Source organism: Desmodus rotundus, chromosome 3 (assembly GCF_022682495.2).
Source record: "Desmodus rotundus isolate HL8 chromosome 3, HLdesRot8A.1, whole genome shotgun sequence".
NCBI classification, from domain to species: domain Eukaryota; kingdom Metazoa; phylum Chordata; class Mammalia; order Chiroptera; family Phyllostomidae; genus Desmodus; species Desmodus rotundus.
In genome coordinates this window covers 71,852,876-71,878,803 of record NC_071389.1, presented here as the reverse complement: position 1 = coordinate 71,878,803, position 25,928 = coordinate 71,852,876, and the positions used below count along the sequence as shown (strand labels likewise).

Sequence of the window (25,928 nt, the reverse complement as noted above, 5' to 3'; positions counted from 1 at the left end):
GCCAGATCTAGCTGATACATATGTTGTGTTTGCCCATACAAGGCAGTGTGTGCATGTGTGTGTTTAAAGAACCACCTGGCAGTATAGATATATTATATATAATATTATATGTTATACATTATTATTGTTAACAGGCGTAATTCGCTTTATTTGTCTTGTATAAAATTATGTGGCAGCCACAGCTGGAGCCTGGGTCCTCTTCACAGAAACCAGGTGTGAGTCTTAACTGGATGGTCAGTGAATTCCTGGCAGGGATGTTTAACCCGTGGCCTGTGAGCTGCATGCAGCCCAACACAACATCATAAATTTACTTAAAACATTATGAGTTTTTTTGTGATTAAGTGGTGCGATGTATTTAATGTGTGGCACAAGACAACTCTTGTTCCGGTGTGGCCCAGAGATGCCAAAAGGTTGGACACCCCTGCAAGAGAATTGGTGAACATGGTTTGTTCCAGAGGTCGGGGGTGGGGGGCAGGCTATAGGCCTTAGAGATGGCATTGAAGGTGGCCTTGGCAAAGTTGCCCAGGGTAGCAGTGCAGCCCCTGGCCAAGGTGTAGCAGTCATTGACACCGGCCATCAGCAGCACGAGGCACGGGGGCTGAGATGATGCCAGGCCCCTGGGTGCAGGGATGAGGCACCACAGCGGCGGTCACCTTGCAAGGGATGGTGTGGGGCTTGCTAATCTTGTTCCCCCAGTAGCCTCACTGCAGAGGGACAATAGCTTGGCCAGGATGATGGCCCATGGATGGCAGTGGCTACTTCCTTAGGGTACTTAACACTCAAATCAACATGCCCACTATAGTTCCCAATGGTGACAAATGCCTTGAACCGGGTCCTCTGGCCTGAGTGGATGCTTTTGCCTGGCCATAATTTTCAAAACCTCGTCCTTGAAGGACGTCCCCAAGAAAGAGTCAGCGATCTCAGATCCCTGAGGGGCAAGGAGAAGAGATCTCCTGCAGGGACTTGTTCTTCATGTCCTTGACCAGGCGGCCCAGCTTGATGGCAGGGATCCACACCTTGGCCTTGGTCTTACCTCTGCAATCCACAGCCTCAGCCCTGTCAAATCCTCACAGAAGCCGCCTGGCCTCCTGTTCCAGGACCCTCCTGCAGCACTGGCATCCTCTGCTATGTGGTGTTTCCTGGGAAAATAAGCAACCAACTGCCAATATTTTTTTTAATTATATAAAAATATGGTTAGTTTTTTCACTGAAGCTAGAAGATCTGGCTTCACTGGAGTTGGGAATTCTCCCATAGTGAATGAATATCGGCTAAGGCTGAGTAACAGATACCCAGTATCTGTCCTGAGTGGCAAGGCAGGGGCTGCCCCCTATCACCAGAGAACTCTCCTCCCATCCCCACAGTTGCTCCTTGATTGGGCTCTGCAGAAGTTCAGGAGAGAACAGATAGAGGCTTTGGGATGAGGAAGAACTGGGTTTGAATCTTAGCTTTACCACCAGCTTTGTCAATGTGGGCAAGTTACTTTTCCGAGTCTTCAGTTCCTCCTGTGTAAAATGGGAATGTGCCACTTTACCTCATGTGGTTGCTGGAAAGAGTATTAAATGACTTAGCATATCTGCCCCCCCTAAAACAGAGCTGTGTACTTACCTAGGAGAATTGCTACACACATGAGCCATTGTCGCACTTTCCCGGGGCCATGTATTATAGGTGAACTGACGCCAGTTCTTTAGAGTCACACTGACCATGTTGTAAAATTAATTAAACACTTCTATGACTCAGGACAGCAAGGGGACTTGTGTCTGGGCTTCCCATGCTTCTGTTTTTGTCTTGCAATATAAAATTTACAGTGTCTCTAAGGGAATCATACAATAGAAACTGAACTCTTAAGGGAGATCTTATCTAAAGAGAGAAAAATCTTATAATGTCGTTCACACTAGGAAAACACCTGGTGTCTTTTGTCTGGGTCATGATTTTGTAAGTTGGGATCTAAACTCCTAAAGTTCTGTTGCCCCATTCCCCTCCCAGTTACATTCAAAGTCAGGTCGATGATAATAACCCTGCGGACTGAGGACACTCCGAGTCTTCGTGGAAGAAAAGGTACAGAAGTGAGAGCACTCCTTCAGTTAATATATTTTCTAAAAAGTGGGGTTAAATCTAGTTTTTGTTGGGCTTGCATTGTTGTGGAAGGCAGCAGCTAATCAGCACTCTATGCTCAACGGGTCATTAAAGTTCCGAGGGCTTTTTCCCATATTATTACATTCACTTGTCCTCTTTTCTCTGTAATGTTTGCCCTTTGACATATGCTTCTTTCCGAAGGTTGCTGCACACGTTTGGCTGGCACACCGGGTGGGAGGGCGGGGCTTCCTGGTTATATATATATATGGCTGAGAAATGCAGGGCTTTCCGCCTATTTTTCTATTTCCTGCAAAGATGGGTGGATATTTCACTTAAACGCATACTCTTGTCTCAAAATAGTAAAGGACAGCAATTCAGTAATTTCTTCTCATACTTTGTGAAGGTGTCTGGAAAACTCTCATGAGTCCCAGTGAAAAGCTTCTTAGAAAGAAGAAGGTGGCAAGATGGCTAGAAAATGTGAAGGTCATTCCAGAACTAGAGGGAGAAAATTGACATAAAATGTAACAAATGAGTTGTGATTAGCTCATTATAGTGTTCAAAAATGTTTTCAAGTGTTCTCTTACTCCCCCCCCCCCTTGGATGAGTGAATGCCATTTTTAGGATAAACAGTCCCTGAACAGAAGACATAAGAAAACATTGTTTTTAGAGCCCTATTTTTTTTAAACAATTTGTAACTAGAGGTATAGGTCTACCTCTGGAACTTGATATTGGGCCCAACCCTGGATTCTGGTTCCGGGTGATTACTCAGGATCCCTTCTCATTCCTCTTTTCATTTGACACTTTGGGGTGGGGGGCAGCAAAGCGAAAGAGGGAAGGAGGTGAAGAGAGGAAGTCCAAGTATGAAGAAAATGAAAGTTCTCTGTACTTTATCAATATTTTTGTCCAAACCACCAAAAGAATTGTGGTGTGTTTGAATTTAAGGAAACATTTAGGTTGAGCCATGTGAAATTGACAGTATTTCAATTGTACAGAAAAAAGACAATTTTATGTAGTTCAATTGAATACAATTATTACATTTTTTGCTAGAATTTCTACAGCTCCCCTGACTGGGTGTATAGAGTAATTTAAAGAGACAGAAATGTTTTGGCATCAAAATTTTTTCACATACATTGTTAGAATATATACGTATTTTGGATCTCATTGCTATCGGTTTTTGTAAAATCATAGTTATTGCATCAAGTCTCATAGTGAAGGAGACTGAAAGGCAAGATGAGTGTGCGGATGACTGAAGCCAGCGGAATCTTGTCAGCTCATTCATCTGGGGGTATGCATGGCTGACTGGGTTGGCTGAGAGGACCAAAATTGCATTTTTACCTTAGCAGACATCATGTTTGTTTTGAAAATAAGAAATGGATGTGGAAAGATGAAAAGCTATCCACGTGGACATGATTTATTACGACCTTTTTTATGGTAGGGTGAACCTTGCTGAAAGTTGTGAAGTTTGCTCGACTAGGCACTTGCCCTCCTATTTTTTGTGGGCCAGAATGATTCCATGAATACTGTGATAGTTTGGGCAAGAAAAAATCCACTTAGTTAAGAAAAATTAAAAGTCTCTAAGAAGGCCTGGGAATAGTACAATGAATGAGCAGGCCTTTGGTGGTGCAGGTGGAGGTGGTGGTGTGTGTGTGTTTGTGTTTGTTTCGTGGGGGAGATTTGTTCAGAATGAAAGAGACAGATGCTTCCTTCACTTGCTTGTTTCCTGGTTTTCAAAGCCTTTTTTTGTTGTTTTATTTTAAGATTGGGTGCCTTTCGATTGGTCAGTGAGGGCGTGGAGAGCCTGCAGGGGCACACGCCTGCCTCTGTAACTTGTTCTTCCTGGTACAACATCAAGTGGGAGTGCAAAGCACCGCAACTGCTTTGAGCAGAGCCCACTTCCCTCCACTCACAGAGAACATGAAGCAGTTATACCAACATCAGCCAAGGGAAACCCACAGGCTAAACTCACGCCGTTGAAGCAGGTGCATGAGTGAGCGTTCTCCAACAGGCACACGTGATTGAGATGCACCTCGGCTTCTTGCCCACAGATGTCAGTTATGATGACTGTTTGGGGCTGTGCCCTCCTCGCAGAGCCAGGACAAGCCTGTGGTACTTAGGGGACAGAGAAAGTGTAGCTCATGGCATCTCAGCTGATTTACTGAGACTGGGGAAAACCGCAAGCTCTACTATTTCCGTGTTTGCACATATGTATACATTGATAACATGTCAAACGCATGTATATGGATGTAGGTATATGTGCAGGTGTGCACACACATGCATGCATGCACACACATTTAAAGCAAAACTCAAGTGGGCCATGAGGTAGAGAGAGAATATGAACATTTAAGATATTCTTAAGTGTCTGACAATAAGGTGAAGGTTCTAATTTAAAAACAACAACACATATCTCATTCTAAATTGAACCATTCTGATATACTTTAAACACTTATTAGTTCCCCAAGCTGGTTATATGTATTATTGGTTGTGAGTACCCACTTTGAGCTGATGTTTCAAAATGTTATGCATATTATTTATATTTCAATATGTGGACAATCTTTGTCTAATGCAGACTAAAACAACTCACCTTTAGTCATCAAAACTGGCTTAAGTTTGAGAATAAATATAATACCTAGTGTTAGTATAGGTACAAGAAAAAACCATTCTACTTGGGGGGCACCTTATGTACTATCTGGAGATTATTTTGCAGCACCATTGACCCTTGATCAATGTGGGGGTTAGTGATACTGAACCCCCAACCCCCACACAGACAAAAACCCACCTACAGCTTCTGGCTCCCCTCAAAATTAATTGCTGATAGCTTACTGTTGATCGGAAGTTGTACCAATAAGAAAAACTGTCGATTAACACATATTTTGTTTGAGATATGTATATCATATACTGTATTCTTATAATAAATTAAGCTAGTGAAAGGAAAATGTTATTAAGAAAATGATAAGGAAGAAAAAATGCATTTACAGTATTTATTGAACAAAATCCACATGTCAGTAGAACCAAGCAGTTCAAACCCATGTTGTTCCAGGGTCAGCTACATACAAGACAAAAGCCATAAAGTGTGCGTGTTCATAGTTCTAGCAACACAGCTCCCAGGAATATTCATCCTAAGCCTATGATTGAACGTGGGTAAAAATATTTTGCTACAAGAATGCTTTATCACAACTTGTTTTAATGTACTTTGTTATAAATGTCTAAATGATATTAGGGTAATCGAATAAATTATAGTAGAAATGTACAATAAAATACCAAATGAGGCATTAACACAATGTTATAGATTTTTGTATGATCCTATTTAAGAAAAATACCTCCACTGCATGTGTATATGAATGCATAGGCATTGGAAATATTTGGGAGATTATATGTGAACAAACAAAAATTATGATCTCTGGGTGATTTGAGAGTAATTAAATGTATTTATTTTGCCTATCTGTTCTTAACAATTTTCTAATATTTATATGGGTTACCTGCATGTTAAATACAACAAAGGGCAGTCATAGAAATAGCATTTTAAGTGTAAAAGTTATCTAGAAATATCTGTGAAGAGTAGGAAGGGAAAGAACTTTTCATTTTTTCTCTAGATGACTGTTTAGCAGATGTCAAAGACTCCTGATTGATTAATTCAACAATATATGTACGCGTGTGTGTGCCAGGCACTGCACAAGGCTCTCATGTGTTGCTGTGTGTTTTTCACATGGCAAATGGATGGATTATTTCTATTTGATATGTTGATATAGGTGGCTTTACTAACAGAGTTAATACTGATGTGAAAACTGTAATACGGACATGCAAACATTAAGAATAAACTGTAACCTTTTCCCTCATAGTTTTGCCTGTGTGTTTTATCTGCTCCACGCTCTCTCACGTGGTTGAACTTTTCCTACCATGTGGATTGTTGGCAACTTCAGATGTCTGGAGAGCCAAAGGCAGATAGGAAAATCATTGGGAGAACTTGACACCATTCATGAAAACTGTAAAGAACACTAAAAAGCTTATCAGCAAGAGCTTTGAAAAATCTGACCTCTCCTTATTTTGTAGGTTTTTGGCTTTGAAACTCAATCTGGGTTTAATGTTCAGCAGGTGTCCTTTGGGGAGCTAGGAGAGGATTTGAAGGGTGGGAGATTAGTGTAATGAATTCAGTGTCCGTCCATCTGGAGTGTTGAGACTGTGGTGGATATAAATAGGAGGTTTAGATTAGGGATGTCTGAGTGGAGGAGGATCAGGATTCAGGCAGACTGGGAGATACTCATCTAGAAGCTTAAATGCTTCTCTGAGTCACAAGAATCTACCCAAAGGGCAGTCTTCTGATGTCCAGTCTCTGTCTCGTCACACTCATCCTGGAAGGGTAGTTTCCGTGTGGCCTCTCATACTGGTGTATGAAGTTAGAAATTAAAAATTCCAGCCTGAACCTCCCAGGGCTCAAAAATGAGAAGATTTTTCATGCTTTCAGCTATAAAAATAACGGAGATTCTTGAGAAGAAGGGTTTGTTTTGGATGACTACCAATTTGCTAAATTGTGTATGTGTGTGTCTGGGGGAATAATTATGACTTCTTGAACTTGGTTCATTTCTTTCCCATTGTGAAGAGAAGAAGTTAAACTTTGGGTTGGGTTCTGTGTGCATTGTCCAATGAATTAGGAGAGTTAGCTCCATCTGTTTACTCTACTGCAGCTTTTCTGTGATACTGTGGGAAAATGTGTCATATTCACTTCCTCTTTTTTCTTTTTTCTTTTTTATCTGCGTCTTCTACTAAAATGGATATGGTGCCATTAACTAACTGCCTTGGGATAGTGTGAAGTATAAAGGGGTGAGGGTAGCTATTCCTGCAACAATCCCAGAGTGATAAAATAAATCAATAATTCAAGGAATCACTTGCCCTAAAAAGGAAAAAAAAAGGTTAGTAAATAGAATAAGATTGAGAAAAACATGTCTTTAGGCAAGCTAATCTAATCACACACAGAAGGAAGCCTGTTTTCTTACTTGCTGGATCATTTCCACTTCATATTCTCACAGGGAACAATATACTAAGTACTGTATTTAGAAATATTTGTTGAATCCTACTGTCTGATTTTGGCAAATCCCAAGGAAGAAAAGAATCTTTCTTGGACTGCTTGAGTCTTTCTGAGAGGACACTGGTGTTTTCCCAGGGAGGCTGGCTTCCCATCGTGGGAAACGCTGGAGCGGGAGATAACAATGTCAGAATTTATATTTCAGGGGCATTTAGTTTTCTTCAGGTGTTTGAAGTGGCCACAGCTGATCTTATATCTCTCAGGATCTGAAGAAACCCAAAGCGTGTGCTAGTCTTTCCGCATGTTGATGTCATTTCCTTTCAAAGGGCACCCGAGCTCATAGCCCCTCATCCTGTGAAAGCAGCAGGCTGAGCTCATCAACACTGAAATATCCAGCATCTGAAGGGAAGATGGGGGCGACTGAAAGAGAGGGGGTTATGGAGTAAAGTGTGTCCATTGGCTAATGCTTTTTTCTCACATGGAATACTGAAACCTTGACGTTTTAGCAGAATCTTAAGCTAATTTTGTATACATGTGATCATCCCATGGCACTGTTTGAGTAATTGATATTCGTGATGAAAATACAGATGAAATATTTTGGAAATAATGTTATTGCCCCTTTCTGTGAAAGTGTACACTAAGATAAAAGTGCATTGCCATGAGGAAATGAATTCCTTTAACCTTCTCGGCGTGTATCTGGGTAAAATTGTTTTCATAAATGCTGTTTAAGGGCTGACATCACAGCCTAGTCCACTGGTTGCTTAAATGTGAAGTAGACATATCTGACCAAGTTCTTGTGCTCTATTTAGTTTGTAAGTTTGGGAAGCCATTTAATCTGTGGTTTTTATCTCTAGAAAGGAGATAAGAGCACCATCCTCAGAGGGTTTTCAAAATAAACTTTACTGTACAATAGTTTTAGCAGAAGAGTGGCAGTGATGGAAAGAGTGTGTTCACACACCCGTCACCTGGTTTCCCTCAGGGTTACCAAGTTACCTGACTATGGAATGTTTGTGTAAACTAAGGAGCTGACATTAGTTCTTTATTATTAACTAAACTCTAGAGTTTATTTGGATTTCGCTAGTTTCCCCTTCATGTTCTTTCTCTGTTCCCGGGTTCTCATCATGGGTACCACATTACATTTAGTTGTCCTGTCAATTTTCTCTTCTCATCTGTTTCTCAGACTTGTTTTCACTGACTTTGACAGTTTTGAGGATTACTGGGTAGTATTTTGTAGGTGTCCCTCATTTGGGGTTGATTGATCTGATATTTTTCTCATGATTAGACTGGGTTATAGGTTTTTGAGAGGAAGACCACAAAGTTGAATTACTATTCTCAACATACCATATCAAGGATATGTGCTATCCATTTGATCACCAACTTACGCCATACACAAAAATAAATTCAATGTGGATAAAAGACAAATATAAGTCATAACACTATAAAAGTCCTAGAGGAAAACATTGGCAGGAAAATCTCAGACATTCCATGCAGCAACATCCTCACAGACACGTCCCCTAAAGCAAGGGACATAAAGGAAAGAATAAACAAATGGGACCTCATCAAAATAAAAAGCTTCTGCATGGCTAAAGAAAACAGCACCAAATTACAAAGAGAACCAACAGTATGGGAAAATATATTTGCCAATGATACCTCAGACAAGGGCCTGATCTCCAAAATATATAAAGAACTCACATGACTCCACTCCTGGAAGACAAACAACCCAATTAAAAAATGGACAAAGGACTGGAACAGACACTTCGCCAAGGAAGACATACAGAGGGCCCAGAGACATATGAAAAGATGCTCAGCATCACTAGCCATCAGAGAGATGCAAATTAAAACCACAATGAGGTACCATCTCACACCAGTCAGAGTGGCCAACATAAACAAATCCACAAACAAATGTTGGAGAGGATGCGGAGAAAAGGGAACCCTAGTGCACTGTTGGTGGGAATGCAGACTGGTGAGGCCACTGTGGAAAACAGTATGGAATTTCCTCAGAAAACTAAAAATGGAACTGCCCTTTGACCCAGCAATTCCGCTGCTGGGGTTATACCCTAAGAACCCTGAAACACCAATCCAAAAGAACCTGTGCACCTCAATGTTCATAGCAGCATAATTTACAATAGCCAAGTACTGGAAGCAACCTAAGTGCCCATCAGCAAACGAGTGGATCCAAAAACGATGGTATATTTACACAATGGAATTCTACGCAGCAGAGAGAAAGAAGGAGCTTATACCCTTTGCAACGGCATGGATGGAACTGGAGAGCATTATGCTAAGTGAAATAAGCCAAATGGTGAGGGACAAATACCATATGATCTCACCTTTAACTGGAACATAATCAACAAAAGAAAAAAGCAAACAAAATATAACCAGAGACATTGAAGATAAGAACAATATAACAGTAGCCAGTGGGGAGGGGGGAGGGGAGAGTGGGCAGAGGGGATTACAGGAACTAGTAGTATAGTATAAAGGACACATGGACAAAATCAAGGGGGAGGGTGGATGTGAGGGAGGGAGGTGGGTTTGGCTGGGGTAGGGTGGAGGGATGGGGAGAAAAGGCATGCAACTGTAATTGAATAACAATAAAAATTTTAAAAAAAGGGTATATGCTATCCACAGGGCTTATCACTGTTGCTGTTGGCCTTGGCCACCTGGCTGAGGTCACATTTGCCAGGTTTCCCCACTGGAAGGTCACTCTCCCACCTCCCTCTTTTCATACTGTCCTCTTTGGAAAGAAGTGATGAGGCACAGTTTCTAGGATTGTTTTAAGGTTTAAATGAAATTATAAAGGTCTTAACACAGAGCCTGGTGGTTAGGAAACACTCATTAAACATCAGTTAACTGCTCGTGTAGCTGTTGCTTTTGCACCAGTCCTCTTCAGCACTTAAAAGCCAGTAGTCTTTAGAGCTTCTTCCTGGTAGATACACAGTTCTCAGTCATTTATTGTTGATCAAAATTTTTTAAAAAATGAGTGCTCACAAATGTCTTCAGTGAGATGACTGTACCTAAAATGCATTATAGGTTGGAAGAGTGATCAAGCTTTACCACAGAGATGCTGTGCTAAATGGGTATCATCCCCATCTGGTCCTAGTTCAAGGGATGTGTCATTGAGGACAGGCGTGGAGGTGTGGGGGTGAGGGGCCAGGAGGGCTGCCTAGTCTTGGGCATGATAGGGAGAAGGAAGGTGATTTAGGAGCTGGTCCACATGAGGGCAAGATCTGTTTTTCCCTCTTATTCAGGTTTGATAGCTTTTAGGTAGAATTTAGAGTTCTTAGAATAAATTGTCTCAGCAGTTCTCTGTAAAATGAGGGCCTTGTTCTGTGACCTGAAATGCTTCAGAGCCCATGCAGTTGTTGCTAGAGTAGTTTGCTGAGCCTAGATAATAGAGTTTGAAGTACTGTGTAACCATGTCTGTTGGAATAAATAAGAACAGCTGGTTTCTTGTACAGATACTGTTTGGCATGAATTTTTTATTTAAGTCTCTCCATGTATCTAGTAAACAGTAAGCACTATTCTAACATTACTAAAAGCCTCCCAAGTCTCCTTCCAATAAATTACTTTTACTCCTCCCATTTCAAAGTTCAGGGTGGGGGACTGGGTTAATGTACTAGAAGGGGAATGCTAGGAAGTATTCCTGAGCTAGAAAAATAAGGTTCCACTTCTATGTATTCTTTCTTATTTGACCTTCAGCTTCTCTCTTGATACCACATTTGTTGGACTGATTCTTGGGAAAGATTAATGCAGGTGTTCTTTTGCTGTTCTGTATGTACTAAGTAAAGAGACTTATTCATATTAAAATGGAATCCTCTGACCCTGAGTACTTAATGGTAAGAAAATTTGTACCTTCACTAATGGTAGGTAGGTGATAAAATATTCTTTTGGTTCTCTTTAAAGGACTAGCAAGGAAATTCTTTCCATATTCCCTTGTGAATTTTTGTCTTAACAAGCTTATTCAAGACTGAGCATTCCTTTCCTACCCTTTAGGGAGCCCTGGAAGCACTTGAGGCACAAAGATGGTATCATTTGTTCACTTATTCTGTTGTCTTTGTTATTAACAGCAGAAAGAAAGTTTTTACGTAACCTACCCAACTAACCCTAGGGTCTAAAGGAGTATGAACTATTATAGATACATTATCCAGTCTTTGTCAAGCTAAAATCAAGTTCCCTGTTCTAGGGGCTAGGAATATAACGTAAGAATAAGGTGGGATCTGTGGACCTCAAGAAACAAATACAATGGTACCTTGACACTCATTGTTAATTCGTTCCAAAACTCTTAACAAGTGCGGAAACCGATGAGAACCAAACAGTGAAGCATTTTCTCTGGTGGGGAGGTGTCGTGACTCTTACAGGTTCTAGCAAGTGCAACGAGTCCTGAGCAAGAACCCAGGCCTGAAACATGTTTTTTCTCATCAAAATGCGATGACTATGGGCTTTGATGAGTTCTGAAGCCAACAAATACTGAGGTATGACTGTAATACACTTTATGGGCTCTAGGGTTTTGTTCTTTAAAGCGTTTGTAAGATTCCTTTGGACATCAAGGGTGATCACAAATGTATCGACTGCCCTCCTTGGGATCACATAGGACAGTCATACTTCCTTTCCCCTTTGAGGTTAGGCATGACCATGGTAGGCCTTGGCCCATGAAGTATGAGCAGAGGCCACTTACGTTGCTTCCCAGATGGAGAGTTAAGAGTCTCAGTGGAATATGCTTCATTCCCTTCCTCCTACCTTAGCGGAAACACACACTGAGATGGAGCCTTCACAGTCTTGTCTTCTAGAGGCTGTGATGGAAAGACCGTCTGACCCAGGTTGAACACATAGTGTGAACAAGGAGTAGGCTTTGGTGCTTACGAGTCATTAGGGGTGGGGGGGGGTAGTGCCAGTGATCTGTCTGCTGCCCATGGGTGTGTCCTGACCAATGCAGTCAGCATCAGTATCTCTGCAGGGTCGGGGGAGTTAAGGCCTAGATGTTTGGGCCATGGAGGGAATATTCACAGTTGTGATGGTGACGGGAAATCTGGTAGTTACTGTTGCACAAAAACTGGGTGTACTTTTTCAGAGGTGTGACCTACATTTCAGTTACAGTTGCTACACTTCTTCAGTATGCACTGCATGTATGCTTTCCAACAAATATCTATGCATAATGGAGAATAATTCTAAAGAAGGAAAAATCAAAGTACACATACACACGTTAACTGTTAATTTACTCTTTGTAGGGTCAAATGAGTTTTTAATGCCCAACTACTGGTTGAGTGCCAGAAAGAATTTCTTGGGTGGACAAAATGCTTAATTTATATTTAGGGAATTTCCACTACTAAATCACAGAGCTTGTAAAGTTTGAAAAGAAGAGGAGGGTGTGGAAAAGAGGGGGAAAGGCCCAGGGATGTGGTGGACAATATTCCTTTTAATTTAAAGCCACCTGAAGGCTTCAGTTACATAATAAAGTAATCCCCATATGGTTTCCGTTCTTTCAATGTGAGAACCTCAGAAATGCAATCTACTTTTAGCCTTGGCTTCTGCATGCCCCTTTGTCAGGCTGAGAGTGCTTCCCGTCTGCTTGCTGGTAGGAATGTAAGCAAAGCTCTATTCTCTTGGGGATAGTTCCCAGGCTGTGCTTTCTACGTGGGCAAGTTGGCTCATTTGCAGGGAGGACCTACTCTTCTAGAGCACTCTTGACTCTGGGATCGACAGGGCCAGCCAGGGCCGCCTCATTGAAGGTGACTTCATGTCCAATTAGTGAAGAGCCTTCTGACAGGCAGTTTTCTCAACCGCCTTTGTGCTTCCCTCCTTTACAATTCTGTTTACAATAAACTTCTCCCAAAGTTTAAAAAAAGAAAAACCATTATTCATTTGGGTTTTGTTGTTTTGTTTTTCCCTTGGAGTTCTTAATCCTCAGAATCTTTAGAAGGCAAGTAGTAAATCCTGAAACTTGAATATGAAGTTATTTCCAATTACATGTATGTACTTTCATTACTGATTTTTTTCTCTTGTTTTTATCCTGTGTAACTTTCCTTTCCTCCCGTGTTCATGTGAGTTCCTGGTGTACTCGGGAAGTTTATGAAAAGCATTTGGAGAAATGGTTTCATGGTATGATGCTGGACATCATTGTGACGGTGTATCCTGGGTGGTATGTAACTGCTCTTGTCTGAATTTGTAAACTCTTGCAGTAACCATTAAAATGCCATGGGATAACTTTGTTGTGGCTCAGAATCAGGATGTCTGGGAAGTCAGAAAATGAGAACTGTGATGCTCCTTCGCAGTGGTAATGTCACCACGTAACTTCTTTACCTGTTTTTCCGTGCAAGTCACGAGATCAGCGGCACTCATTCTCCACTCCTCGTGGAGTCGCAAAAAACGATTTCTCACACAGGGGCAATCAAGATACTGTATATAAAGGGGCCCGGATCTTCGGAAGAAAAGTCCTTCGAAAGTGTGAGTAGATGGAAACAGAGGAAGACCATTTTATATTGAAGAACAAAAGAGTTTGAAAAAAACGGGGTAATAAGCTCTTTCAGCTGAGCAGGCAGTACTGTTTGTTCTCCTCCCACCCGCGCTGCGTTTGGAGGAGGTCCCTTTGGCAGAGTCATCGCGTCGGGTTCTTCTTAATTTGAAGTGAGTGAGTGCATGTTGAGCACGGACATGCTCTGAGGACGCACAGATGCCAAAAAGGGCCTTCGTGTTCCTTGGAAATCACTGTGGGACATACTATTAGGATGAAAATGATCTTATCTGGCCTGTAAATTAAATGCTACAGTTTGTCTTCTGCACAGTGTGTCCCCAAATGGTATTTCATGTGTTTCTAGTAATGCCTTCTATCAACACGACTAACATATTTCATGTGACTTTTTTCTTTTTGCTTGATTTTTAATTGTCAATTACTAATATAGTGACTTTGAATCAAATGTAAAACTAAGAAAATCAAACACAATCCCGATCCCAATCCAGACTGACATAAAGTCTCTGTGTCCTATAATTTTCTTCAATAAATTTTAAATTTTAATTTTAATGTGTGTATCACTCAAAACACTGTACTTCTGGTTTTTTTGATAACTGTTCAATAGTCATTTAAAAATCTACTTCAAGAGATGGGGTTACTGGTATAGTATCTTTTTCCTTCGCTCTTTATATCCTTCTACTCTCTAACATATAAAATGTACATTTGTTTTTATGTCACTAAACTCGTTAACAATTCTATTCTGTAAGTATTATAAAATCTCCCATGTTAAGTATTTAGGTTGATACTAAAAATTGAAAAGCAGTAACCAGTGTTTATGTTATATCTATGCAAATGTTCATTATAGGGCCAATTAAGATGCTCTGATTATGTTCTCTTGCAATTTCATAACCCCCAAGCCTGTCTGTGGAAGGGGTCAACCTCATTTCATCAACTCATGTGACATTCAGTTTGCTTCAAAAATGGCTTATAACATTCTTTTTCAATTTGTTAACTCTAAAGTGTTTGATCTTTGTTTTTTTCTCATTGGAAGAAGAAATATAAGCCTTAAAAAATTGTATTTTCTTTCTAGGTTCAGTGTGGTTTTATTTCATTAATCCTTTGGGGTCTCTTTAAATCCTGGTATTCTCAAATTTCATAATGATGTTTGGGTCTTATTAATTCTGAGTGGTACTTGGAATAATCTGGAAACTACATCTCCCATGGCCGTGGGGGATTTTCTTTTATTATTTTGATGTTTTTCTTAGTTCTTTTCTGTTGGGCCCCTGACTTGGTCCCCTACACTACTTGTCTTTCCTTTACGTTTTCATCTGTTTCATGTTGTAATGTGGGAGCTTCCATTCTACCTTCTAACCCTTAGTATTTCTTAAGAATCAAAATTTCAGTTTTTCAGAGCTCATTTTTTCGTTTTGTGGGCATGTGTTTTGAAATACATTAAACAATAGCTTAAAGCACTGGCATTCTGCCAGGAATTCATTTATTATAAAGATTTACACTATAAAATCAAAATACCCTATGGGTATTTGAAGAGACATCTAGAATTGCCATCCAGCTTCATAATCTAAGCACTTATGAAAGCAATAGCAGCTGGCATTGGCCTTCTGATTTGAGTTTTTACCTTATCAATAGAGAGCACTGAACAGCAGAGGAAGAAACATGCGGTTGCTGCCCTCAAGGCATTTAAAGCCCAGTTGAAAGAAAATTCTAAAGCAGAAGCTTTTTAGGAATAAAGAAAGGACAATTATGAAGTTTTAAGCCAGTTGTTTTTGTTTTTTTAAATTAAGATGAACCCCTTTGCATACATAATTTTTTTCTATATTTTGGATTTTTTATTTATCGAGAGATGCAGAAAGTCAAATTGTCGGATGAAGACTATTGCTTTTGATGCATATGTTCATATTCTACTCATGGAACCATCATCCATCATCTATCACAAGATTAAATTTACCCAAATGTACCTAGCATTTGATGTTGTAATTTTTTAAACGCTGAGTAACATTATGTGTGACAAGTGCTGTTTTATTATTTTAGCTTCAGTTATTTCATTACTATTATACTACCTTTATCACTCATTGGCATTTATGTGTAAATCATAGCGTACCTATATGCAAAAGATTTTTTTCTCCTCCTCTTCCTCTTTCTTCTCCTCCCCTTCTTCCACCTATCTTTCTCTTCCTCTTCCATGTCTTCAATCTTACTTTCTGATAGTATTGATGTAAGAATATACCCAGTCAAACCTGTGTCTTAATGTTTTCCACACATCTTCTACTCCTATGATGACATGGGATCATTTCCTGAAGAAGTAGTTGGATGTGTATTTTATATACTATTAGTCAGAAACAATAGTTTATTAAGAACATTAAGGCCACCCATTCTTAGATGGCGGGAAATGTACATGTGGCTTTTGTTGAGTTGGACTTGAATTGGAGAACAGAGGGCAGTTGTTTGTACTCTTGAACTTTTTCCTGAACGCTAATTTCCATGACTTGTTTAAAGGCTATCTTGATGTGAAATAGGAGAACCATGTTTTAGGACTTGGATTCTTAACCTGGCATCTGAGTGGCGCTTAACTGAATCAGCTCATCACGGAGTTACTTCTGTTTTGAAAGCTCTTTACAAAAATATACAAAGTCTGTACTCTGGTTTCTCTTCAAATCATATAAATCTTTTGCCTTTTACAAAAATATACAAAGTCTGACAATTTCATTTAAAGAGAACAATAATTGGCCCTACTTACTATATCTAAGTTTCCATCCCTAAATTTGTTTTTTAGTTTTGAAATTTGGCTGTCAGTATATTTTGGCTCAAGAAAACTCAAGAAGAAATATTGTACCATTTAGAATTAGGCATTATGTTGGTCAGTTTCTCACCAATCATAAGTTTTATTTCTTGGCAAACTGATTCTGAAAACATAAATGCGTGTTACTTGATAATTTAGAGTACAGTTATTTGCCTAGGGTTCTTAGGGTGCGAAACTAGGCTGCAGCTAGTATAGGTAGTAGGACAACCACTCTGTTGCTGTTGAGTATTCCATATTATGCTGTAATACTTACATTTCTATCATACCTAGTTTCACTCTTAAGAGATAAAAACAACTCTCTCTCTCTACTTAACCCAATAGAATTACTTTAAGCTCATAGGTAATTAACATTTAAATACTTTGCTGATGGTCAAAGCCCAAGGTGAAGGTGTAGTTTTGGCTCTAACACTGCTGGTTCTTAGAGCACCCTCTGGCCGAAGGCATGTGACACAGACAGTAAGAATCCTGGAGAAACATTTAAATAAAGAAAAATAGAGTTATTTGTTCAGGTACAATAGAAATGTGGAAAAATCTATATCTATGTCTTTGGATTTCTTTGATTAAAGCAATCAATACAATATAAGACCTCAAAACTATAGGTAAACATGCCCTGGTACTACACATCACTTTATGTCACAGTATTTGTTGCATGATATTGATATATTGCCTGATTGCTTTTTTCCTCTGATTGATGGTAATAAGAATGATTTATCACTTCTCTTTTCAAGTGGGTTCGAATGATGATAAGCAAATAAACTATTCAACAGAGAGTGGACCTCTCTGTCTGTCAGAAGCATATGTCTAAATATTAGCAATAGGAAGCGAAGAACAGGAAGGAAGACTATGTAAGGATTGTTCTGGGAGCTTTCCTTACAGTCAGAACTGAATGAAGAGCTCATTTTCATGCCTGGCTCTCTATCTGCTCTGTCAGCAGCACTGGTATCTGGATCTTTATCAGGTTACTGCTGCTGATGTCTACATTTTCATTTACCTTGGCTTCCATTTAGTTAAAAAGAAAGACAAATGGCTAAGGTGAGACTAGGAATGCAGCTCAGCTGAGAATGGATGTCTCTTTATTAGTATATAAGTCTATTGCATCACCTATAATGTTTGTGCTGGGACAAAGTATTTTAATTTTACCAAGCCAGGGCCCCCAATTCTTAGTTTCCTAATTTTTCTAACTTTTTGTAATTCTTTTAAATTATAAAAATGACAAAAACCCTAGGATCTCATTTTTAGACATTGGTAACCTTCAAAGAGTTTGAAGTACAAGGCAAAAGAAGGAAAGGTAAGGTGTGTCTGAACTTCTCAGAAAGAGAAGGCTTCTACCAGCTCTTTCAATTATTGCAGGGGCAAGGAGGGTATAAGGGGGCTAAAAGGTAATGGAAATAATGCAATTAAAAATTAAAAAAAATAAAAATACAATGCTAAAAAATTGTGTATTAGAGTTCTATGAAATTCCTTATAGAAAAAAAATATTTGCTGAACCAAGTTTGAAAACCATTGATTTGGGCCATCATAAATTCTGAATCATCTTTCTTCCTCCATTTCTTAGCATGGACAATTGTTTTGCTCCTGTTTGTACAACACATTTCTGAAAAGCATTTCAACACAGCTGGAGCTGGCTACTTTTCTCAGACCATCATGCTTTCTTTGTTATAAGTGTTTTTGCTACTGGGTAGGTAGGTATATGGTTAAGTTGATGGACAGATGCATAGGGATAGGAAGGAAGAAGGGAAGAGAAGAAAAGAAGGATATATAGTTACTTCCATTTTCTATTACTTTATGTCAATGCATATATTTTAAATTATTTCATTTGTATTTCTTACCACTTAGGGCAGGAATCACATCTTGCCTATATTTTATTATACAATATGCAGTTAAAATAATAATGGATACCCCAATCATGTTTTTACATATATACGGGCCTTTATAGATGCAAGAACATAACAGTAAGAAAACACAAAAATTCTGACCTTTTGGAGCTTCTTTCTAGTTGGAAGAAAAAGAGTAACACTGAAGTGAGATATGGTAGGTTGGTGAATGATAATGCTGTACAGAAATATAAAGCAGGAAAGAGAAGGAGGTGACTATTTTGTATCCAGTGACATAAGCACACAACCTGAGGGAGGTGAGGGAGGAGACTTGATCCTTAGGTTCAGAACCTCTTGGGTGGGAGGAGGGGGCAGTAGGCTTGATGCCAGAGTTTGTTTGGTACATTCTAGTAGCTGCAAGAACAGCAAGTTGCTGATTGCTATTAGGTCATGGAAGTGGGAGGGACTCTGGTTTTACTCTCTTTGCTCCTTCTAAGCAAGCTGGAAAGCCATTGCAGAATTTTAAGCAGAGGAAAGACATCTAATTTAAAAGGACCGCTCTTTATTTTAGGGTTGACCATAGACTTTTTAAAAAATATAGTACAAATGCAGCCATGGACAGTATGTAAACACATAGCCATGGCTGTGTTCCAGGAAAACTTTATTTTAGAAAACAGGTGATGACGGGATTTGATTTGCATGCCATTGCTTGGCAATCACTGCAATAGACCATTTGCTAAGTAGTTTTGAATAGTAGCTGGGAGGGGGTTGATGATCGTGACAATAACACTTATCCCTATATCACACCCAATACCAGCTACCATCAATTGATAATTTATATGCACACCCCATCTCTGTACAACTCATTTGTTATTGCCTCAAAGGTATGGATATAATTTAGTACATGTTTGTTGATGATTTCGAAAGACTCATCTACTAAAAGCACACTCAGCGGTACATAGGTTCTCTGTCACTTTGAGGACTGTGATATCTGGGACAAGGATGGTTCTGTAGTAATTCCTTGTAGGAATTGTTCTGTGCCTGCTTGCTCTAAGGCCTTTCTTCACCACTCTCTCTTCTGATTGGTTATCCCATTGCTGTCCAGAAAAATGTGGCATGGACCTTTAATGCAAACCACCTCAAGAAGTTGAAAATTCTAGTATCCACATAAAAATGTGAGGAGAAACAAGTTAAACGAACATGAACCATGTTTTGTTTAAACCAGTGTAACCAAAATATCATCACAGTTGGGACTAGCCATGTGCTGAACTCTCCATGGCCGTGTGTGGCTGGTGGCTGCCGTACTGGACAGTACTGGCACATAGGTAGGCGTTGGAGAAGGTTCAGAACTCAGCCTGTTCAAAATCAACACGGATAACCTAACAATAATTTTTAAGCTAGTCTGTGAAATTAGTTTACTTTTTCCTTGAAAGATTAGAGATATGGACCATGTCTGAAATATGGGGTCCAAGTCCTTATCTGCTGCCCCTGGATTCGTCGGCAGTGATGAACAACAATGCGTGATACAAGGAAGACCTAATATTCAGTGTGTTTCTCTTTTCCTAAATCTTATTTCCCAAGTTCCTCATATGCTTATAGACAGCTGGTTATAAACATAAAAATAGCAAAAGTCAACATCCTTGGCCATCTCCCATCCCCACCCCCCACAGCTAAGCTGCTGATTCCAGGTCATTTGGTTTGTACCTTTTCCGTATGTGAGGGGACTCTCCTATGTGCTCTGCCAGTCATTTCAATGTGAAACCGAACTCAGAGGTGGAGACCTGTAAAGGCCCAATGTAAATACAGCTTAGTAATACTCATCCTGCACAATTTAAATATCTAGACATTTGCTGAAACTGATCCTGCCCTTGACAAAATTAACTGGAATTTGCTTAAGAAACAAAGAATTTTATGCAAACTGCAAAAACACCTGCATTTTGCAGTTATTTTTAATGGATATGTGAGATCACAGAATTTGAGAGTTTGGGGAAACAGCGTAAAGGCTATAAATAAAAACCTACAGAGCTGTTTGAAAACTCTGAGACAGTGGGAAGCTTGCAGCACCAGGACAGGCTCCTCCCGTAGCCTGTGACACCAGGAAAGCAGCATCCTCCGTCGCTTTGCCTGAGTCTGCCGTTTTGGCTCTATCAGCATGAGGGTTCCCATGCCATTGTGGGAATGGCCACAGTGGCATTCACAGGGCTTCTCACAGAGAGCATTGGCCATGGTATCTGAAGATGGAGGTGAAAAGAGCTAGGGAAATTCCTAGTTGAGTTTCTGCAACCATATTTGCATTCTGCAAGGGTGTACATCCTGGGTATCTTTGAGGTGTGCACGTGAACATTTCTATCTTGCTCAGTTGTGTTCAGGCAAAACCAGGCCACTGAGACATAGTAGTGGGCAGAGATACTGACCTGAGCTTGTAAGTAGGAGTCGGCCCATGTTCCAGGGGTCCCAGAAATGCAGAGCAAGGGAAATCTGGCAGAGACCACCCCTGTCCACCTGGGGCTCCAGCACTGCACACAGCCAAGTGTCTGAGATCAGAGTGAGGGGCGAGAGCTGAGCTGAAGAGTCTGGTCAGTCAGGGAAGATAGAAGCAATCACTGTCCCATGCCCACACTGAGAGGACTACCCCAAACACTTCACAACAGGCATAGTGAAAGGAAAGACCAAAGCCCAAGGAGCAGGCTGGATTAGCTTTGACTTCCTCAGGGTGTAGCAGCCCACCCAGGAAGGGCACTCACCAATGGAGGCAGATGCTCCTCCCCCACCACCCCAATATTATGTAAACAAGTTTTTGAGGAGAGGCCAGTCTGTGAGGAGAAGGGAGAGAAAAACCAGAAGGAGTAAACATTTACCCCACACTGTTATTTAATGAAGAACCTGAGATGTAGCAAGTAAACAACCTTAAAAATTTATTTTGTTTTGCTTTGTTTACCACAAATAAGAATAAAGACTTTTGAGCAGTTATGTGATAGGAAACACAATTTAAAAAAAATTAGTTTCTGCACACCTGTGTTGTAATGAGTAAATGTCAAATCAACCCCACTAGTTTGCCTTTCTCTGTAATTTACATATATGAAGTCTGTGGACAAAGCTCAGCCATTGTTAATGTAAAGAGAATGGTTTGTGCAACATCGATGTAACCTGGCAGCCAAGGAGAGCAGACTGGAATGTGCATGTATGAACAATGATGACTTCACCATACTAGTTAATGTGGGCAGTAGACACCACTGAGTGAGCATATGTACTGTGTGGCTGTGGCATTCAAAATGATTGAGTGAGTAGAGCTCCAAATCTGCATCAAATTTTGTGTTAAGCTTGAACATTCCTCCATGAAAGCTATTCAGATAATCCAGATGGACAACTGGTGATTGGCAGCTTCATCAAAACAATGCACCAGCTCATGCATCACATGTAGAGTTTTTTGGCAAAACATCACATCACCCAGGTGACTCAGCCCCCCTACAGCCCAGATTTAGTGTCCTGTGAATTATGGCTTTTCCCAAAACTAAAATCACCTTTGAAAGGGAAGAGATTTTATACTGTCATTGTGATTCAGGAAAATATGATGGGGCAGCTGATAGCAACTAGGAGAACAGTGTGGGGTCCCAAGGTGCCTACTCTGAAGGGGACTGAGGCATCACTGTCCTATGTACAATGTTTCTTGCATCTTCTTTAATATCGCTATTTTTCATATTGCATGGCTGAGTACCTTCTGGACAGACCTTGTGTATCAGCCATGAAAATAAGCTTTGGCCCACATGTCCAAGTCTCTAAGATAGCAAAATACGGAAGATGAGATCTGAACCTCTGTCCTCCAGTAAGTCCTGGTAAAAATGACATCATTGGGGTATTATTAGCTTAAAACTTAGTAGTTTTTAAACTGATAAGAACAGATACTACACTTGATCTTAGCCAAAAGGCCGGGAAGCGATAAAACTTAGTAGTTTTTAAACATAGATTTTTTAAAATATCAGGCTTACCTAAAATAGAGGTCATCTATAGAAAAAAAGGTGGCTTTGAGCTGCTCAAAAAGTATGTACTAAATAAATTAGTAAAAGAATATAAAATTGTAGGCAGGTAGTTGCTCTAAAGTGAAATTTATAGTTAAGAATTGAATCTTGGCTTAAGTCTTGCTTTTATCTTTTCAAGCCTTTCTGACACTTCTCAGGGACACACCTATCTGAGAGATGAGAAGTTCAGGCAGAGGAAAATGCAGAAGTCATCCTGGGTGCCCATCCTGACCCAGCTCCTAACATAGATGCCTGCATTCTCAATGTGGATCCTGCCTTCACTCACTGGGCTCATTTGGGGTTTTTTTTTTGCAGTTAGTATTTCCAGTTTTTGAAATTCAGGTTTCCCTAAATAACTCCTGGCTTTGGTCAGCCCTCAGACCCTCACAGTCACTTGCTGTCTGGGCAGAAACCGTTAGTGTGGGTCCTGCACCCGTAAAACTCAGCCCCGCTCTGCCTTCTTGGACTATATTTTGAAACCAAATGTACTGGTGCAATGTCTTATTCAGAATTCCATTTTCTAGAGATCTCTCTGGAGCTTTATGTGGGCTAATGGCTCCCCACCCACTTGACATTTTGCCCGTTACATTATATGTTTCTTCCAAGGAACAAAAATATGACTCTCCTTTTCTGACAGCACGGGAGACGTTCTCTTGCTGTTGCTCTCCAGGAAAAATCGCATAATCTAACTAGACAAACCCTTGCTGAAAAATTAGACCAAATGGCATTTGTAAACTCCAAAGAAAGCATTTTTCTTCCGTGAAGCATTTCCTAGCTGGAAGTGTTGAAACTTTACATATACTGATACCAGTTAGGTTAATGGAAAAAATGAAAAGTTATAAACAGCTGGATACACTGTCAAAACTGTACCCTGTCAACCTAATTTTCCCCTCACCCTGTGTGCTGAGAAATTTGCAGCATTTTAAATTCACATTTATGAGATGAATGAGAAAATAAGTGGATAAAGTTAGTTGCTAAAAGAAAGACTATGTAGCTAGCTAGTTGGTTTTTCTTCTTATTTTTCTTATTAAGTTCAAATGAAGAAAATAATGTCAGAAAATATATGTTGGGACAATAACCCTGTGTCCTCTTTCTCAGATTGTTTTTATACATAGCAGACCAGTGCACAGTCAGTTTGTCGTGCGCCTGGTACTGTGTGCCTGTGTTTGCTTGTTTGTTTGCTTGCTCGTTTTGCACTCTTGCTCTAAACCCACTAGGAAATGAGATATCACATCCTGAGAAACAAGTAGGATTTACACCTTTTGGGTTACTAGGGAACTACAAAGAACCTAAAGATCTGTGATGTTTATTTGTCTTTAGTATCAGATCAAATAAAAATGTTAGATTTGGGGGGAGCAGTGTATGCTGCACAAATGTGAGTTTTAATAAGGTTCATATTTTCCCAATTAATACTGCACTAATACATTATGTATTTGTTTTTCAAATCCTCACCTAGGATATGTTTATTGATTTTAGAGAGGAGAAATGAGAGACAGAGAGACATCAATATGAGAGAGGAACATTGCTCTGCTGGCTCCTGTACAAGCCCCGATTGGAGATTGAACCTGCAGCCTAGGTAGGTGCCCTGACTGGGGGTTCAAACTCGCAACCTTTCCGTGTATGGGATGATGCTCCAACCAACTGAGCCACTGGCCAGGGCTGTCAAATAAATTATAAATAATCTTGTCATGCCCTTTATGTGGTGGGAAAGTAGCAGTTAAAAACAGTAATAGAGCCAGTCATACTTGTGTACTTATTTAGCATACTTTTTAAGTAAGGTAAGTGCAATTGAACCATCAAATGTTTGAAACAAAAGCAAGATGGAGTGAATACTTTCTAATCTGTGGGTAATATTAATTGTAATCCACCTTATTGTCTAATGTTCCTTTTCTTAAGAATTAGGGTAGTGGCATAATCCTGATGCCAAACAAAAGCACACAAGAAACTTTTTAGAAGTAGAGGCCTTAACAAAATACTATGAATAGGATGCAGGAATGTATAAAAGTGATAATATACCACAAACAAGTTGGGCTTATCACTGGAATACAAAGTTAAGTATTTGAAAATTAATCTATGTAATTCACCACAGAATAGAGAAGAAATTACATGATTATTTAAGTAAATGTAGAAAAATCATTTGACAAAATGGAACACCCATTTAGTAAAAACTTGAAGCAAAGTAGGAATGCTAAGGAACTCTAAAGAGAGAAATTGACTCTGAAAAATCTACAGCTCCTATACTTAAAGGTGAAATGCTGAATGTTTTCACCTTAATATTGATAACTATGCAAAGATGTCTACTGTATCTTTTTTCATAGTTATTGATTTAGAGGTCCTAGCTAGTAAAATAAGACAAGAAAACGAAATGAAAGAAATATAGATTGAAAAGGATGCAGTAGAACTCTTCCTGTTTACTGATGACTTGGTTGATTTCACAAAATACTCTGAAGAGTCTATAAAACAACTATCAGGACTAATAAATGAATTTAACGGGGTTGCAGGATAGAGTGTGAACATACAACTTAATTTTTTTACATGTTAGTATAAAGAATTGGAAAAATAATTTTGAAAATTCCACTTGTAAGCATGATTAAACATAAAATACATAGGAATAACTGTAGCAAAACATATGTAAAATATCTATACTGAAAACTATAAAACATTGCTTAAAGTAATTAAAGAAGACCTACATATATAGGAAGAGATTCCATGTGTATTGTTTAAGAAATCTCAATAATGTTGACATATTAGTTATTTCCAGATTGATATATAGAATCAATGTAATCCAAACCAAAGTCCCAGCAGACTTTTTTGTTTGTTTGAAAAACAAAGTCTGACTTCATGACTTAATATAAAACTACAGTAATCAAGACTTTGTGTTATATTCATGAAAAGAAACAAAGATCAGTGGAACACAATTGAGCCCAGAAATAGACCCATATTCATATAGTCAACTGTTTTCCAACATAGAAAATGTTTCCAAAGCAGTCTAGTGGGGAGAGGAAACTAGTTTTAGAAATGAGGTTGCAAAAAACTAGAATAGCACTCCCTACCTTACACCATTCACAAAAATTACTTTAAAATGAATCATAGACCTAACAATAAAAGCTAGTATTATAAAATTTCTGAAAGAAAACAGCAAAATATCTTGTGATTTGGGGGTAAGTAAAGGTTTCTTTGGCCACAGAAAGAAAAAATCATAAAAACTGATACATTAGACTTAATAAAATTGGAAACTTGAGCTAATCAAAAGACATTGTAAGACATTTATAAAACACATATCTGTCAAAGGATTGTTTTCCAGAACATATAAAAGCACTTCTAGAACTCATTAATAAAATGACAAATAATTCAGTACAAAAACAGGGCAGAAACTTGCTCAGCTACTTCACCAAGGAGGATGGACAAATGGATAATAAATGCATGGGGAAAATTCTTAGCATCATTAAGCATTAGGAAATTGCAATTTAAACCACCTGAGATACAGTCATTGGAATGGCTCAATTTACTGCGACTAATAGCAAATGTTGGTGAGCATGTGGAGAAACACTAACTTTCACATTTTTAGAGGGCGTGTTCAATTATGCAGCCACTTTGGACAAAACTCTGTTGATTTCTTATAAAACTAAACATGTACGTGCCCTGGGACCTACAGTTTCACCCCTTGTATTTTTACAAGAAAAATAAAAACATGTCCATAAAAAGACTTACACAGGAATGTTCATAGCACCTTTAGCTAGAATAGCCA

The 25,928-nt window shown here is 39.4% G+C and overlaps 2 long non-coding RNA genes and 1 other non-coding gene across 4 annotated transcripts in view; 2 read left to right on the top strand and 1 right to left on the bottom strand.

The window, feature by feature from the left end:
* Positions 1-23,670, top strand: part of LOC128780469 (uncharacterized) — a 346,265-nt gene extending 322,595 nt beyond the window's left edge. For both annotated transcript variants that reach the window (XR_011650987.1, XR_011650986.1), the window contains one exon: positions 23,637-23,670. This is a non-coding gene — a long non-coding RNA (uncharacterized lncRNA). The remainder of the gene's footprint in view (positions 1-23,636) is intronic.
* LOC112309434 (U2 spliceosomal RNA) lies at positions 21,913-22,102 on the bottom strand. Its single transcript, XR_002975242.2, has one exon. It is a non-coding gene; the product is annotated as a U2 spliceosomal RNA (small nuclear RNA).
* Positions 23,660-25,928, top strand: part of LOC123480275 (uncharacterized) — a 49,620-nt gene continuing 47,351 nt past the window's right edge. Inside the window, exon 1 of the long non-coding RNA XR_006656195.2 lies at positions 23,660-23,756. This is a non-coding gene — a long non-coding RNA (uncharacterized lncRNA). The remainder of the gene's footprint in view (positions 23,757-25,928) is intronic.